The sequence below is a fragment of the Megascapheus bottae genome, chromosome 10 (assembly GCF_031878675.1).
Source record: "Megascapheus bottae isolate mThoBot1 chromosome 10, mThoBot2.hap1, whole genome shotgun sequence".
NCBI classification, from domain to species: Eukaryota; Metazoa; Chordata; class Mammalia; order Rodentia; family Geomyidae; genus Megascapheus; species Megascapheus bottae.
In genome coordinates, this window is record NC_143518.1 from 23,561,055 (window position 1) to 23,578,119 (window position 17,065).

Consider the following 17,065-nt stretch of genomic DNA (forward strand, 5'->3'; position numbering starts at 1 on the left):
ACTTGCAAAGGTTAAGATCTGGCAAACATCACACTCCTATTAGAGCATTTGGCAAACATAAAATGTTCATTTATGTTTATGTTGCCAAAACACGTAATCAGGCTACACTAATGCATTATATTGAATCCAAGAGTGGAGGTACATACCTGTAATATCAACATACAGGTAAGATGAGATAGGAGGATCATGAATTTAAGGCCAACCTGGGCTACATTGTGGGCCTCTGTCTCAGAACACCAAATAAAACAATGTAAAGAAACACTAAATTATTGTAGTTAATCATAAAACACATAATAAGGCTATACTAGCTTTGAAGCAGCATTCACCAATATCTATCTCTACTTTCATGTCCATAGACTAAAAAGTATAAGTACTTGCATAAACAAACTGTCTCTAACTTGTATGGATTCCTCGATATCAAAATTTTAATGGCCACCCTAATAAAACCCTAATAAAACTGGCTTATCCATGAGGGATGTATTCTAAGATCCCAAATCAATGTTTGAAACTATGGATAGTACTGAATCTTTTATAATCAGTACTATGTTCTTTCCTATATGCTCTGCAATATTGTACATAGTATCAGAATCAATCTTTCTTTCCTCAGTGCATCCTTATTGCATCATTCTTGTGCTTGGGGATGCCAGTAAATAAAATAAGAGTGAATTGAGCATAAGCATAATAGTTGATTTAACCAAGATAACTAATAAGCAACTAATGGAACAGTAATCTACACATTGTGAACATGGATGAAGGGACCATTCTTGTTCTAGGTGGGCTGAAGTGGGAAGACCCAAAATTTTTTAATGCTACTCAGAAAACAAGTTAAAAATCTATCGTTTATTTCTTGAATTTTTCACTTAATATTTTCAGACTTCAGTTGACCATGGATAATTGGAACCATGAAAAGAGAAACCTTGAAAGGGGATACTGCTGTAATTGAGATCTTGTTAAAAGTTTAGTAAAGCTAAGTGCTTTCTGTGCCTTGTTTCATTAAATCCTTCCAGGGTAGACATTAAACGCCCATTTTGTAGAGATAAAGAAATTGAAGCTTAAAAATTAAGTAACATGATAATTAGCTCAAGTCTGTCTGGCATGAATTTCCTGTCTCAGAATCTATGCTCTTTATTACCTCCTTGGGAACAGTAGGTCAGGGTTTAAGACTGCAGTTTTGTGTAGCCACACATGATTTTGACAACTTGCATGTCATTGCTCTCCCTAAGGTACACAGCAGTTTAGTTAGCCTTTGGGTCCACAAGTTTCTCTTTGTGACTTTACGTGCATAGTGAGAACATACCACACTGCTAAAGCTGAGGGTGTTAGCATCTCCATGGCGACCACTTCTTCTCTGCTGTGTCCACAATCCCATTTGCACTATGTTAGGATCACCTAATTAATTGAGTTTACATGTTTAAAATTTTGCATTATTTTCTTCATCAGGCTAGGCTAATATTAGAAATTTGTAACCCTTCCTTTGCTCAGAAGAAATAAATGGAGAAGAACATGAGTAAAAAATATTGACAGTTGCAGTGTATCAGTTTAGTTGTCCTGAGGGCTAAAACAATATTTGAAATTGCAGAAAATTGGGATTCTGGGGTCAAATCCATCTTCCTCTGTACCTCTTTTTTTTCTTTTCCTTGGAATTCCTTGGGGTGTTCCATTTATTTAGCGTTGCCAATGTCTGGCATCCTGAAGTGAACTGTACAATTGCCCCCCTTCTTCACTTTCATAGCCCAGCAAACACAGGCCAAAAATCCACTGGGAAATTTCTGTTTGTTGCTTTTTATCTGCTCTAATTTTAATACCTATTACCACTCAATGGGAAAGTCTACAGAATAAATGATATGCAGCAGCCATGCTATTTTCTGTGTGTCCCTTGGGCTAGTAAGTGTGAGGCTGTCATGAAGAAGTGGCTATGCCCGAGCAGAAAAAGTTCCTTTTCCTTGGGCCATACTATAAGTCCTTTGGTCATTCTAACAAGAGATGTGCTAAGGGTGAATGATTAATTAGCTCTAGATAGCTGACTAGCTACAAAGCTTAGAGGAGACGTTTGTTTTTTCTTTCTTTTTTTTTCAAAATATATTTTATTGTTATTGTAAATAGGATGTAGAGGGGGTTACAGTTACATCAATCAAGTAATGTGTACTTTTCTTTTTGAACCATTTACCCCTTCCCTTACTCTCTCCCAGTTTTTCCCTCCTGTCCCCACCCACAAGTTAAATAGTTCATTTCCCACATACTATGTGCCTATGATCATGTAAAATAATACTTTAGAAATGAACTTCAAGAAATGGAAATGAGGGTTTGTTGCTGCTGCTGCTGTTTTTGTTGTCTTTTTCCTTTGTTTTATATATTAGTTTATTTGTTGTTGGGAGGGTAAGGAGGGGCAGAGAAAGGGTGGGATAAGTCCACCAGTGACGCAAGTACAGCAGTGGTTACTTACTAGAAACCTTAGCTTTTACCTCATCTATACTTTGTAGCCTTCCTCCTCCACCACACATTTTCTCTGAGCTAAATGACTACCTTGAAAGACTGGAAAGTATGACCACCAACACAATCGATATCAGAAAAAAAAATACCTAGTGATCTAATACCCTGGATACATTCTTCCCACCACAGAGCAGGTGGTGGGAACAGACAAACTGGAAGTGCAGCTGACTTGAGAAAAAGCCAGGTGCATGATGATGTGTGATGTGGGCACACTCCTTCATGGTTGCTGTGTGATGTGGGCACACTCTTCCATGGTTGGAAGACTTTATTGTATTCAGAGTGGAACAAAACATCAAGGCAATTACTTTGATTATGCAAATCAATGACCCAGTTAAGAACTTCCTTTTGTACCTAGAATTCTTAGCATTCACAAGCCTGGTCAGTTGTTCAAAAGGCTAAATTTTACCTAGTCTCATTAATATGTAATTCTCAAAATGCATATTCACCCAACTAATGTAATAGCTTGCTCTCTAAAAGTGGAATTTCTCCCCAAATCTGTAAGTGGCTCTAAGTAGCTGCAAAAGTTGAAAAAGCCCAGTAGGTACATTCTATATAGCCTGTTGATCATTAGTGTGAGTCGTACAAAATGGAAGTCAGTAGAGAGGACCATTAAAATGCAGATGGGTCAATAATTGACCTCCAACTTTACCCACATCACTATCTGATGCCCTCCCCTGCCAGCTCTGAGATGGACATGTATTCTTGATCCTTTGGTGTGACTTCAGGGAAGGAGGATGCCAAGCCACCACTTTCTAGAGTGTAGCCACTGAGACTGAGATAAAGCTTGATAATTCAAAAATTAAAACCTGATCTTGCATTTGTGTCGAAATTGTTATTGAATTCTGACTGTATTTTTTATACTTTATTTCTTTATATTTATTTTATATTCACCTTACCCACCCTTTCATGATGGCTTCTTTTCAGAAATGTAATTTCACGATGAAAATATGAAACTAATGTGCAAGCAGTTGATTTCCAGGAAAGGCAGTTGCCTCCTCAGCTTTTCTCTTCACAGAGACACATTAATAAAACTCCAGTGAAGCTTTTCCATTTTAAATAACCAGCAAGAAAGATGCATATGCAAAAAAATTGATGTGATGTCAGATAGGTAATATCAAATTATCATACCATAATTAGAGTAAAATATATACAGTTTAAATTTACATACATCAATATATATGATGCCTATTTTATAAATATAAATTAACTACAAATTAATAGGAAGACCTAGCTATGTATTTCATAAAATTGAGTACAAACTTTTAAAATGTCTATAATGTGTGCACATAGGTTATTCTTCAGAAAGTTAATTTTCTCCACAGACTATGATAATTTTAACAAGAATATTTTTAGTATGACTCAAACATTCACAAACAACTTGTATGAATTGAAAATTGTGTCTGAAATAGGATACAGAGCATAAATCAGATTATATGCTATGCCTGTAGTTCCATTTTTTAATAATTTTAAAATCTGAAATTAATAAAAAGGAATCTCCACTGATATTTTTTGAAAGCAAAAGACATTGCTTATCTTTATCTGATTGTTTTTCTTCACAGAATTCCCTGAGGGCTTCATCTAGGCATTGTATCTTTTCAGCAGCCATATTGCTGTTATTTTGTTAATGTATTTTATAAAGACAACAAAAATGAAGCATATAGATTTGCTATAGGCTGGAAGTTTCCAGCTAGAAACATTTAATTGTCTAGCAAGCCATATCTTGTTTCTGAAAGCATCACAATTATTTTTGTGTGTGAGAAATATTTTAAGTTTTTTGTGTACATCTATTTATTCATGATTTAAACTTTTAATAGGAATGAACTACTTATTTGTGAGGTTTTGCCTGAAATGTCTAGTTTACTAGGATGGGAAATGACTGTTCTGCATCCAAGGTCAAGGACAGGACTAGGACACATACATCTCTCAATCACCACTGCTAATGAAACAATGGCAAATTAAAGGTAATAATAATGCTTGGGGAAAACAATATTTTTAGGGGATGAATTTCAGACTTTCCCCTTAACCTCCTATCCTTATTTCTGCGCTATATGTGAGTTAATGCAGCTAGGGCCTGGAAAGAATATATTATTTTTTTTCTTCTCTCCTCAAAATTCTTTGGGTGGTCTTCTCCGGGTGTGATTTAAGTCTTCACACCTTGTAGTTATGTGTACTGTTGGATGCATTGCCTCAAACCATACAAAACACATTTCTATATTATGTACATATTTAATGTCCCTACTTCCCACATTAAATCAAATTTATACTTGATTATAGAAAACTTGACTTGAATTATGGTTGACTATTCAATATAATAACTTTTGTAGAGAGTTCAACATTTATTATTTTTGTTGTTTTACTTTCTTGAGCTTGGTTTTACTTGAGAGGTGTATTATTAATTTAGGTCTCAAATGGGAAGCCTGCGAATCCTAGAGACTTGGCCTAAATATCTTCCCTTTTCTCCTGCCTGAAGAGAGAGAGGAGGGGAGGGAAAATCATTTCAAGTATTAAAATTGACATTTCCCCACTGCCTTCCATTCTCGTCTGGAGCCATCAACAAACATTTGGAAGCCTGTCTTGTATTCAAGTGAATGAACCTAGAATTAGAAAATGGGACTCAGTTTTCTCAGGACATGGCATTAGGTAGCAATTCCATTTCAAAGTAGTCTCACTTGAATGGAAACTAGGTTTCCGTAAGATCTTATGTTGTATTTCATCTCCAGCTTCCGCAGAGACTATGATAGTTAACTTTTGGGTTTATCTTCACTGGGATAAAGAATACCAACATCACTGCAAAGCATTGTGTTTGGGTCTACCCCTAAGAGTGTTCTGGGCATGTCCACCAGGATGGTTTTTGGGAGAAACTTGTATTTTGATCAATGGACTGAGTAAGGAAGACCAGCTCTCACCCAAATGAGAACCCGCCTAGAACACAAAGGCAGAGGAGAAGAAAATCCTCACTCTGTTCTCCGGGCCTACATTTTTTTTTCTTTTGACCTTGAATATCAACACTCTAGGAATTCCAGTCTTTAAACTCCATTATTGGGATTTCAGAGCTTTGGGTTGGTCACAGAATTTACCCAAACAGTATGCAGTAAAAAGAGATTTCTTAAGAGAAATGGGGGCAGAGGGGACCCCAAGGGGTGGGGGAGGGGAGTTAGCAGACAAGCTCAAGGGGTTTTACTGCTTCTGTACTTATATATCTTTGGGAAAGGCTTTTGTGGGGCTACTGGAAAGTTTACTGATTGCCTATTTCATTCTTGGAACACAATTCCAATTAAACCCATCTAGTGATTAGTTCTGTGTCTCATGGCACCCAGCTACAGGTATTTTGCTTCCTCTATACCTCTTAGTATGTAAACGGCCTAAGTGATGGGGCAACCTCCATATTCAAAATTTGTGCAGCAGCACTTCACATTCTCAGACTTGAGGCCTTGAACTGACAGTTATGCCAGTGGCTCCTGGGGTTCTCCAGCCTTCAGACTTGAACTGAGCCAGGCGAGTAGCCTCCCTGTTTCTCCAGCTTGCAGATGTCTTCTTGTGGAACTTTACAGCCTCCATAAAGCAAAGAAACAATCTCTCGGATAAATCTTTCCCCATCTATTGCTATCTCTTTCTGACAACAATAGTTTATTTACATCTATATCCCTGTGTTCAATTGGTTGGGTTTTTCTGGAGAACCCCAGTAAGTACAGTGACCTTGGACCAATTTCTTTTCCTTCTGATCTCTCATTTTGCCACTTCCCCACATGTTGTTTGACTCTATGAAATTAGTAAGGCTCTTATGAGTCTGTCTTGCTCATTCTTTTCTTTCTCTTTGTGTTCTCTCATATTCATCTTTTTTTTCACCTTTTACTTTCTCAAATCTGTTTCTTCTTTCCCTATAAAATTCTATCCTCCTCTAGGGATACTTCATCTCCAAGTATTCTTCTATGCTCAAGGCATCCTCCCGCCCAATAGCATATGGAGATTCCCACCTTTCTTTCTTTTGCCCCCTTTCAATTGCATTTTATTGTTGGGGTGATGAAAAGAGGGGTTACAATTACATTTGTCAGGTAGTAGGTACATTATTTCTGAGACGTCCATCCTTCATGCTAAGCACATCAGTTCTTTTAGACTTTGTCCTTTGTTCAGATTAGTACCAAAGATTTTCTTAGGCATTTAGATTTTAAAATTTAAACTCAGCCTTTGGTTTTCCACCAGTTAGTCAATCATTTCTTGCTTTTCTCTTCATTAAATCCCCCTTCTCTTTTACTCCATCCTTACTACAATGTCTCTCATTACCTTGCACCACAATAGACTACACAGTTAAATTATAAAATAGTCATTTTTAGTTACAGAATTCTTTTCAGCCTCCACCAAGAATTGTCAAGGCATCCATTATCTAACAGATTTATTTGGGGCCTCAATAACTTACCTTTCTGATATTAAGTCAAATGCTTTCATGTAAACTTTGCCTTAGCATGACGGACTCACTTCCTGCTTTCCATGGTGCCAGATCTTTTGTCTCTATCCTTTTAAACTAGAAGTCCTTGCTTCCACATTCACATTGACCTCACCTTTCAAGGTTCATCCTGCTTGCTTCCTTCCTCACAACTCTACCCTTAAGAGGGACTTCATTCTTAATCGTTCATTTCCCCCTCTTTCAGTTACCCTCATTTTTTTGAAAAAGGAATTCTCCTTCTTATAAATTCACACTTAATTTTCGAATTAACCAATATTTCTGTTTATAATCCCAGAGCATTTTACCCAAAGCCCTTAGGGCAATTATTACGGTTTGCATTGATTCCAGAGACGTTACTCCATAAATATCTGGTGGATGAATGAGTGCAGCCTTTATAGATTTTCTTCTCTAACAAGTCTGCCTTCATATCTCCCAGTCAATTTGAAAGAATATTTTACGTGAAGTGAATTTATGTTTTCTCGCAACAAGTTATTTTAAAGGATAATTTGAAAGGGTGCTTATTTCTGGTGTGGAATTGCAATTCATTATATAACTATAAAAAGATAAATTAAGCTGGTGATGGGATGGGTTTTATGATAGCCTCCTGCAGAATACTTGAGTTAAATTTTTTTTGTAATAAGGCAAGGCGTGATTCGAAGATAATTAAAAGTACCAACCACAATAATAGCTTTATAATCATTATTTGTTGAGAACTAGATATGTACTGGACATGGATCCATAAGCTATATACACAATATCCCTACTGTTAGATTTTACACATTTGCAAAATGATGTTCAGAGATTAACTTCAATTATCTAACTAGTCAAGCTTAATATTTAAATCCATGTTTGAATTTTATTCTGTGGGACTGAGTTTATTTCTTAATGTATTTCCAGATATGTATACCTCCTACTATGCTGGAACATCCTGCTTTCCCTCACCAAGCATGTATCATTTTGGTTTAACTCATGATCTGTTTCTGCTATATTCCTGTAAAGCTGTCCCTGGCCTCTTGTGTGAAAAGCTGTCTTTTCTATGAAAGCAGGTTGGTTAAGAGTTCCAGTTTTATCTTTTACTATCCATTGGGTTTACTTGCAGATTTATAAGCATATGGTAGTTCTTATAAACACTGGGCAGGATTCATGAAACGACAATAAAAACATTCACACCATGAGAACAGTGGAGGGTATTCTTAGGAGAGGCACGCAAGGGCTCAATAGCTGTGTGCATAGGATCATATAAAATGATACTTATCAAAATGAACTCCAAAAAATGGGAGAGATTCTTTTATCATACTCTTTGAAGTTCTGTGTTTTTTTCTTTTCTTTTGTTCTGTTCTTTCCTTTTTACCTTGGCTTATTCCCATTCTGTCTCTGTTTTTTGTTTTGTTTTGTTTTTACATTTCGGTGTCCTTTGTCTTATATATAAGTTTATCTGATTTGGGGAGGGTAAGGGGAAAGACAGACATGGTGGGACAAAAGGTGAATCAATTACACAGTGAAACCCACTAGACACCATGTTGAAAATAAACTATGCAACTTTGCGGGGAGGAGAAAAAAACGTGGAGAATGGGGAAGGAGGTGGCACTGTTCAAAAGGAAATGTACTCATTAGCTGAATCATATAATGGTAATCCCTCTGTATATCACCTTTACAATAACAATTTTTAAGGTTCCTGTTTTGGCCTGATGGCTTGTGTCTTGGTTATTCTGCTAAGACTATAATAACAAGTAAAGAAAGTAGCATAAGGTATAAGGAATTATGACATCCCAGCCTTTTCAAAGTGGCCAATTGTGATCAGATTAGGAACTTGAGCAAGGCCAGAGGGGGCAAAGTCTGCAGCATTAAGGAGAAAAACAGAGAAGTGCACTTGCTCTGTGAGCTTGCTTACCCTGATTTTGGCTAATGTGTCCTCATGCACAGAAGTACATTTTGCCTGTGGAGACAATTCAGTTTTTTTTTGTCGTCAGTGGTGACTCCTGTGGTTTTTGGTGAGCACATTTATAACACCCTCCCCTTCAGACTTGTTTAGTGGTGGTTCCCAGAGGTTGGAAAGGAAGGACTTGTCTGTGTGAGCACTCAGGGATTGTCCTCGTGTTGATTCACCTTAGGATTCCATCAGCAGTGTCTGAATCTGAAAGTGGTCTGCGTTTGTCCATCTCTGCCTGAGCCATGAGCACAGACACAGATCTTTCTGTTAAAGTTGATTGGCAGAATTTAGTTTAAAATAGCAAATGTTAGAAACATGGTTACTGTCACACAAAACAGTGTCTACAGTGATGTGTTATAATAATGAAAACTCTCACCATCAGAGCCATTCTTTGGAGTCTGGAAGTCGTGTTCATCAGACATTTTGCCTCTGAGAGAAAATACCTGGTGAAAAACAAAGTTAAAAGGGAAAAGATTTATTTTAGCTTATGGTTTCAGATGCTTATACAAAAGAACTCCAGAAAAATGGAAGAGATTTTTTAAAAATATTATTATACTCTTTGCTGTTCTGTGTTTTTTTCTTTTGTTCTTTCCTTTTTAATTTGGTTTATTCCCTTCTGCCCCTATTCTGTTTGTTCATTTGTTAAATTTCTGTGCCCTTTGTCTTGTATATACATTTATCTGATTTGGGGAAGGGGAAGCACAGAAATGGTGGCTTCTAAACCTGTGGAGAGACAAATCTTCATGGCAATGACAGCAGGCAGTGTGTCAGAAGCTACTTACCTTATGGTAAAGAGTGAGAAAGTCAAGGGACGCAGAGATAGAGACAAAGATCCAGGACGAAGTGCAGCCCTTAAGGATATGTCTGCAGTGGCCTATCTCCTCCAGCTAGGACTCATCCCCTTAAGTTTCCAAACCTCTCAAAACAGCACCACCAGCTGGGAAACCAGCCTCACTATAAGAGCCTTTTGGAGGACACTTCATATCCAAACTAGAAAAATTTGCTTCTAAATTTCATAAGTTTACTTGAGGGAGATAAGGTATTAAAACTTGCCCCTACTGCTTTGTGTGTCTTCTCAGAGTCTCAATTTCCATGTGTGTATTAACAAGCATAGGGGGAGTGGTGTAAGTAGCCATAACTCTGCCTTGAAGATTGGAGGAAACACAATAGATGGGGAGGTCAGCAGTAGTAATTATTTCCATCATCTGCGTCAGGAAATTCCTATCCTAGAGCAGAAAGAAGGGTGTTGTTTTGGCTGTGATGCATTACCACAAATTAGGTGACTTAAAGCAGCAGAATCAGATCTCTCTGTGATGGAAGCCAGAAATTTGAAATCAAGGTGCTGGAGGGTTATGTGTCCTCAGAAAATCTATTGTTTGCTCCATTCTGCTGCTGGTGGCTTCTGGAATATCTTGATATATGGCTACATGCCTCCAAGCTGCGATGTGAGGGACACACTACCTTCTCTTTGGCTTCAATGTTCTCCTCTGCCTCCCTCTTATAAGGACACTTGTCATTGCATTTAGAGTCCATTTTCAGACAACCCAGAATCACCTGGTCACAGATGTTCTTTTTACCAGATAGGGTAGCATTTTCAGGCTTTGGGAATATGATATGAACATGTCTGGAGGTCAAAATTGGACCTATGGAAGCCCTGAAGGATTGGGTAAATTGTCTATTTGAGCAGGTGGATTATGTGTAGTTTACAGAATGCTTTGTGGTGGGTGGTGCAGTGAGGCAGTTGACAGCCAGGGGGCAGCATAAGAAGCCAAAACAGTGTCTGAGAGTGGGCAGGAAGGCTTGAGGTGCCCAGAGAAACAGCCTGGAATGAGGGGAGATGCAAGAGACAGGGATTTGGAGAGGCTTAGACTCTAATTTTAATCTACCCAATTCACAATGTAATAGAGGGCAGGCCACTTCTTTATGGGCCGGTTCCCACACCTATAAAAAGAGAATATTGGAGCATGTCTGAGATTTTAAATGGACTGTTTTGCAAGGACAAATGCAATTTGCCCATGTGTTTATCTAAATAATATTTAAATCCAAATATTAAAATAAATGGGAAGAAATCGTACAAACTGAGTACAGCTTTTCATGAATGTCGGGGACAATAGTCATTAGTCAACTGAGTTTTGTACTGACTATGGGTTATAGAAGAAGGTGGCTCCTCTCATAGGCTGGTGTGAACCCTCAAGGTCTGCACCTTGTCCTCTCTCATCTGTGCTCTTTGTGGCATGGTGCCCAGCTGCCAGTAGGCTGGGATCACCCTTTCACAACATCCATGTTGCTATCAGTAAGATCAGGTGAATGACTTCCCCCTGCCTGCTTGTGTTCGGTCACATGTCTATTTTAAACAATGTAGAGTGTGCCTAGACATAAGGATTCAGATGACTGCATGCTCCTGTCTCCCACATCAATGATCAGGTTCCAGAAGGGAAGGAGAAGAGAAGGGTGCCAGAAGCCATTGTGACCTATGTCTGCAAATGCCCTTCTGATGCTGACATGATCCACCCTATTCTGGATACCCTTCAGGATTCTAGGAGTAAGGCCCTGGTTGTTCCTACTCCCTTTGTCACCATTTTCCTCTGTTCTGGCTTTCTTCCTCAGCCCTCCCCACCTCTTCTGCTTTGGGACCGTTTACTCTGTAGCATCTACCACTGAGGACCCTTCCTGCAGATTTTTTTTAGTAGCATTTTTCCTCTATGCTTACTCACAGAAGCCTCTGCTGCCTCCCAGACTGTACTGTTCTCTCCTGCATGATTCATGATTTTCTGTTCTGCAAATTATTTTCAGAGCCTTGTTTGCAATGGAAGAGAGCTAGTGAAACGAGGCAGCATATTGTCTTCAATCTGGTCCTTCTCCTGAGGGGTCTAGCTAATTTTATGATTATAATCCTGTGGTAATGGCCCATCTGAGAAGACAGTGGCTCTTTCATGGGGAGCCTCCTAGGACTCAGGCAATTGTCATGTGCCCGGTTGTCAGAACAGAGCCTGTCTAGCATCTCTTTAGGGAAGTCACCATACCTAGCCTTCTGGTCTCTACCTCCCATGGTTACTTCTACTTCCCCGGAGTCCCTGTGATTGCAGGTGGAGAGTGATATTTCCCCATTTCTCTGCCTCCTCAATAGTTTCTTAAGCCACCAGGGACTACAAGCTCACCTGGAAGACAGAATTCTTCTCCTAATGATGATGACACGAGGAAGGTTTCTGACAAACAGAAGCTGTCATTTTGATTTCTGCTCATGTTTGTATTTATTTTTTGGTATTTTTGGACTTTCATATCAGATATCAAGCCAAGAATGTCTTCTAAAAATATATATAAAACAAGCCGGGCATGGTGGCTAATGCCTGTATCCCTACTCAGGAGGCTGAGCTCTGAGGACTGCAGTTCAGAGCCAATCCAGGCACTAAAATCCATGAGACTCTTATCTCCAATTAACCACTAGGAAACCCGAAGTGGTGTTGTGGCTCAAAGGATAGGGCAGTAGCCTCCAGCTGAAGAGCTCAGGCCCAGAGTTCAAGCCCCATGATGACAAATATATACATATATATATATAGCGCATATATATTTGAGTTGTTATATATATATATAATAACAACTCAAATACTCTCCCTTTTGAATCTTCAGCGTTGTGAATTTCAAGTCAGCAAACACCTTGGTGCTGTCTCCTTGGTGCATCGGCTGTTACATTTCTATGTGAGGCAATAAAATATGGAGGAAACGCTCCCTTTATAGCAAGAGGACACAGGATTAGCTGGGAAACACATCCAGCTCAGAGACTGGGACAGAGGGAAGGTTCATACCTACAGATCAAGGCAGAAGGAGAGAAAAGAAAGGTTGATGGAGGTGGGAGGTGAAATTCTAAGCCTTTCCCCTGGAGATGATGGCAATCTTGACTTTGGCAGCATCTGGAACCCTTAAAAGTTTCCTTCCTCCCCCACTTCCTTTTTCCTCCTTCCTTCCTTCCTTCCTTCCTTCCTTCCTTCCTTCCTTCCTTCCTTCCTTCCTTCCTCTTTCTCTTCCTTCCTCTTTTAATCACTCCCTTCCTTCCTTTCTCCTTTCCACTCTTTCTTGCTTCTTGTCTCAATTTCTTACTCTCTTCCTCCCTCCCTCGTTTCCTTTCTTTCTTTTTTTCCCCCTGAGATAATGTCTTAGATGTAGCCTAAACTTTTGGCTGACTTTAATCCTCCTAATTCAGTTTTCAAGTGTTGCAGTCATGCATGGGTGTCACCACTCCCGGTTCAAGATCTATTAGAACAGTCACACAGCTTCTTCAACAGGGTATGAGGTATTCTCCCACTTTTCCTTATTCTCTGTGTTCACTGTGCTGCATACAATTAACTTATGTGCTCAAGTTGAAGTTCAGATTTCTAGTGATTCCTGCTCCCTTTCCTCCTCATTCTGTCACCCCCTGTAGCTACTCTACCTAGTCCAGTCCATCCCCAAATCCCCTCTCCACTGTCCAGTCACCTCTATCACAGACCTTCCCCCACTCAGCTGTCTTTCCTTTCAGTTTTGCTCCTTTGTTCTTCCACAATTGCCAAATAGATCAGGCAACTAATATTCCTGAAACCTTAGGAAAAACAAAAAACAAAACCTCTTACCTTCCCACAGAGCAAGACTCCAGCAGCACTCAGCTGTCACCAGTTCTAAGTTGCCAATCCCTCTTCATTTGCAATTTCACTCCCTGTGGTTAGTTATCTGAAGCTAAATGTAGAATAAGAAAAGAGTAAAAGTTTCCACACCTAAGCAACTCATAAGTTTAAATTCATTCTATGTAATGGGATGAAAGTTTACGTCACTTTACTCTGTTGGACCCAGTCTACCCGTTTGTCTAGAGCACTCACACTTTATACACTACCTGACCCATAGCAGTTGAGAGAGCCCGATCACATTCACACAGCAAACATTGTTATATTTGACTACTAATTACTGTTATTAACTTCAGACTATGATTGATTTAAAGCTAAGTTTTATCATAGACAGGTATATACAGAAAAAAGTATAGTTAGCCCTTCATATTCAAAGACTTTTCATCTGTGAGTCCAATGAGAGTATAGGAAAACATTTCATTTAAGTTATACTGAATTTGTACAAAATTTCTTCAGGTTGCTATTCTTTTAAAATATATTATTATCAACTAATGAGCTGAGATATATGGAAAGATATGAGTAGATTACATGCAAATACACAAGATTTTTTACGAAAGATTTGAGCCTCTGTGGAGTTTGATGTCTTTGGAGGAAGAAGTAGGCAAGAAGGAGAGGTTTTAGAAGCAACCCTAAACTATCTACAGAGCTTGGATTTTTTATTAAGGGTCTCAGAACATATCTTCCATATATAACGGCTCCTCAGCACCCCGCATGCTGCTTTCCTGTTCGAGCCTTTCCTGTCTTCAGTTTCCCTTTCATTTTCCCTGCTTTTGCAGACTCTGTTTTATGGGCAAACCCAAATGATCCTTAAGACCCCTCAAACACCAGTTTTCTGTGAAGTCTTTTCTAAGTTTCTCAATGAAAGGCAAGCTGTCCCATCTACCCACATCACTAAAGGAGACTTCCATAACTTCTTAATTACTTGTATTCTACCTAAGATCTGAGTGGGAGATCTCTGACCAGAGAATGAGTAATAAGGGAAAGAATCAAAGCTCTTTTTTTTCTTGTCTCTAATATTAAGCAGAATGCCTGGAGCATAGCAGGCTGTCTCTGAATATCCTCATTCACCAAGACACTGTTGCCAAATCATCTATTCTGTGCTAAGCACTAGTTAAGGCCCTGAAGATGTAACATGGCTATGAAAAACGATGGGCAATACTTCTCTCACCTCATGAAGCGTATGTTGTGGCTGGGGATCCAGAGACTAAATAAGATCAACATTAGGAACATGAGCCAGGTGAGGTGGCTCACACTGATTATGCTAGCCCTATCTGGAGGTGGTTAATAAGAGGATGACGATTCCATCCAAAGCAAGCAAAACATTCATAAGATTCCCCCATCTCCAACCAATAAATTCTGGTTATGGAGGGATATGCCTGTCATCACAAATATTCAGTAAGCACTCCAGGCCAGCCTGGGCATAAAAGCAAAACACTATTTGAAGAAATGAATGTAAAAAGGGTTGGCCAGGGACCTGGCTTAATTTGTAGAGGGCCTACTGGGCAAGCATGAGACACTAAGTTCCAGCCTTTCTTTTTGTATTGAACACAAAAAGAATGAAAAATGTATTAGATGGTATTAGATGGCAAGGGGAAAACTGAAGCCCCCTGATCCCAAGAGGAAATGTCTAAGGAAAATGTGTGTTGGGTGGATGAGCTGTTCTTTTCCCTAGAGGATTTTATAGAATTTTAGGGTAAGGAAAATAAAGGGGATTGATACACTTGAGATGAGTAAATCGGAGAGACCCTATTTATTATTACTTTGACCTTCCAGTCTTAAGGATCCATAGATTAATGGTTCATGAACAATAGAGTCTGAGATGATGCCTATCTAGACAAGAGGAATGATTTTATGAGCTGATTTCTATACCAAATTTTTAGAGCTTCTACCTTGGAGCATCTAGATCTGTAAACCTGTTATCATTTCCCATCTCTAGGACTACAGGTATTGTTCTGGTTTTTGGCCATGTTCCTGTCTCACAGAAGCCTCTGGGGCTTCCTCTTTAGGAGTGCCTCCCAGCCACCCTATGGTAAGCTATTGTAAATGTGTAAGAAATGGCTATGTCACGATTCCTCTGAGCATCACGGACACCTCACTCATGCATACCTTCCCCTAAACAATACATTCACATGCACTCTCCTTCATTCATACATACTTGTCCTCACAAATGCACACACACATACGCACACACATATACTTTTAGACTCACACCCTCTCCTACATACATCCATTTATTCTTATATACACACACAATCTTGCTCTTGCGTACATTGTGATCACTCACACACTGTCGCAGACCTCACACATTTACATGTGATTACATACCATCACACTCATTCTTCACCCTTTTCCAACCCACTGAAATTCCTGCTGTGGAATCATACGGGTGCTTGGCACTGTGATCTGCCCTTGTAAAAAGCCAGTTGAATCAGTGTCATCACAGAGTCAGCCCACTTCCCTGGTCACCAGTCTGTCTTTCAGTCATTGAGGCTGAAGTAATCGCTTGGGTCACAGGTAGTTTAATTGAGGCCACATTTCAAGGCTATTTCTGTTTATCATGCTGCCTAAGATTCCTGCCTTCTTCATTCAAATGTCAACCTAGGTGGCTGAGACAGGATGAGTTGTGTACCTCTCCAAATTCGTATATGGATGTCCTAAGGCCTACTATCGTGAAATGTCACCATGTTTGGAGACAGAGTTTAAAGAGGACATAAAGAAAACATGAGATTATATAAATACATGGTAAGTGTCCGCAGAAGATGAGGGCAGGGCAGAAAACACACACACACACACACACACACACACACACACACACACTCTCACACACACAGGCTAAAGCCTGACATGTGGTAGGGAGAGACATATGAAAGAACCAACCACGTCAGAGCATCATCTTGGACTATGAGTCTCAAGAACAGTGAGATAATTCTATGGTGTTTTTCCCAAGTGTCTGCCTTACGTAATGACATTACTACTCCCATCCATGGCTTCTGGCCTACACACTGAGCTCTTCTTTCTTAGTTGTTTCTGTGTCAGCCTACTTTCTAGACGACCAAATCTCTTATGAACAGAATTCCTCCAATTGTAAATCAACTCTGAGATTCTGTGCCCTCATCTCTGCCTTCCAAGGAGCACACTATCCACCAAGCAGGCAACTGCTGTCTTGATCTGACCATGTGGCACCCACCTCGCATTATCTAGTGAAGGTTTGTTTGTAAGAGGTGTGTGAATGTGATTTGGTAGAGATGTGAAATTCCTGTAAATCAGTAATTGAATTAATTAAAATAATTATTGCTATTGGTTCATGCCTATGGTCCTAGATAGTAGATAGGTAGAAATCAAGATGATAGTGGTTGAAGCCTAGCCTGGACAAAAAGGGAGCCAAAATCCCAGAGAACAGGATAGGTGTGGTAGTGCATGTCTGAAAGGGCTGCAGGTTTTCCTCAAGTGGTAGAGTGTCTGTTTAGAAAGTATGTGGCTTTTTAGGTCAGACCCCAAAGAAACAAAGAAAAAACAAACAGGGAAACTAAAGTAATTATTACCATCATTTTT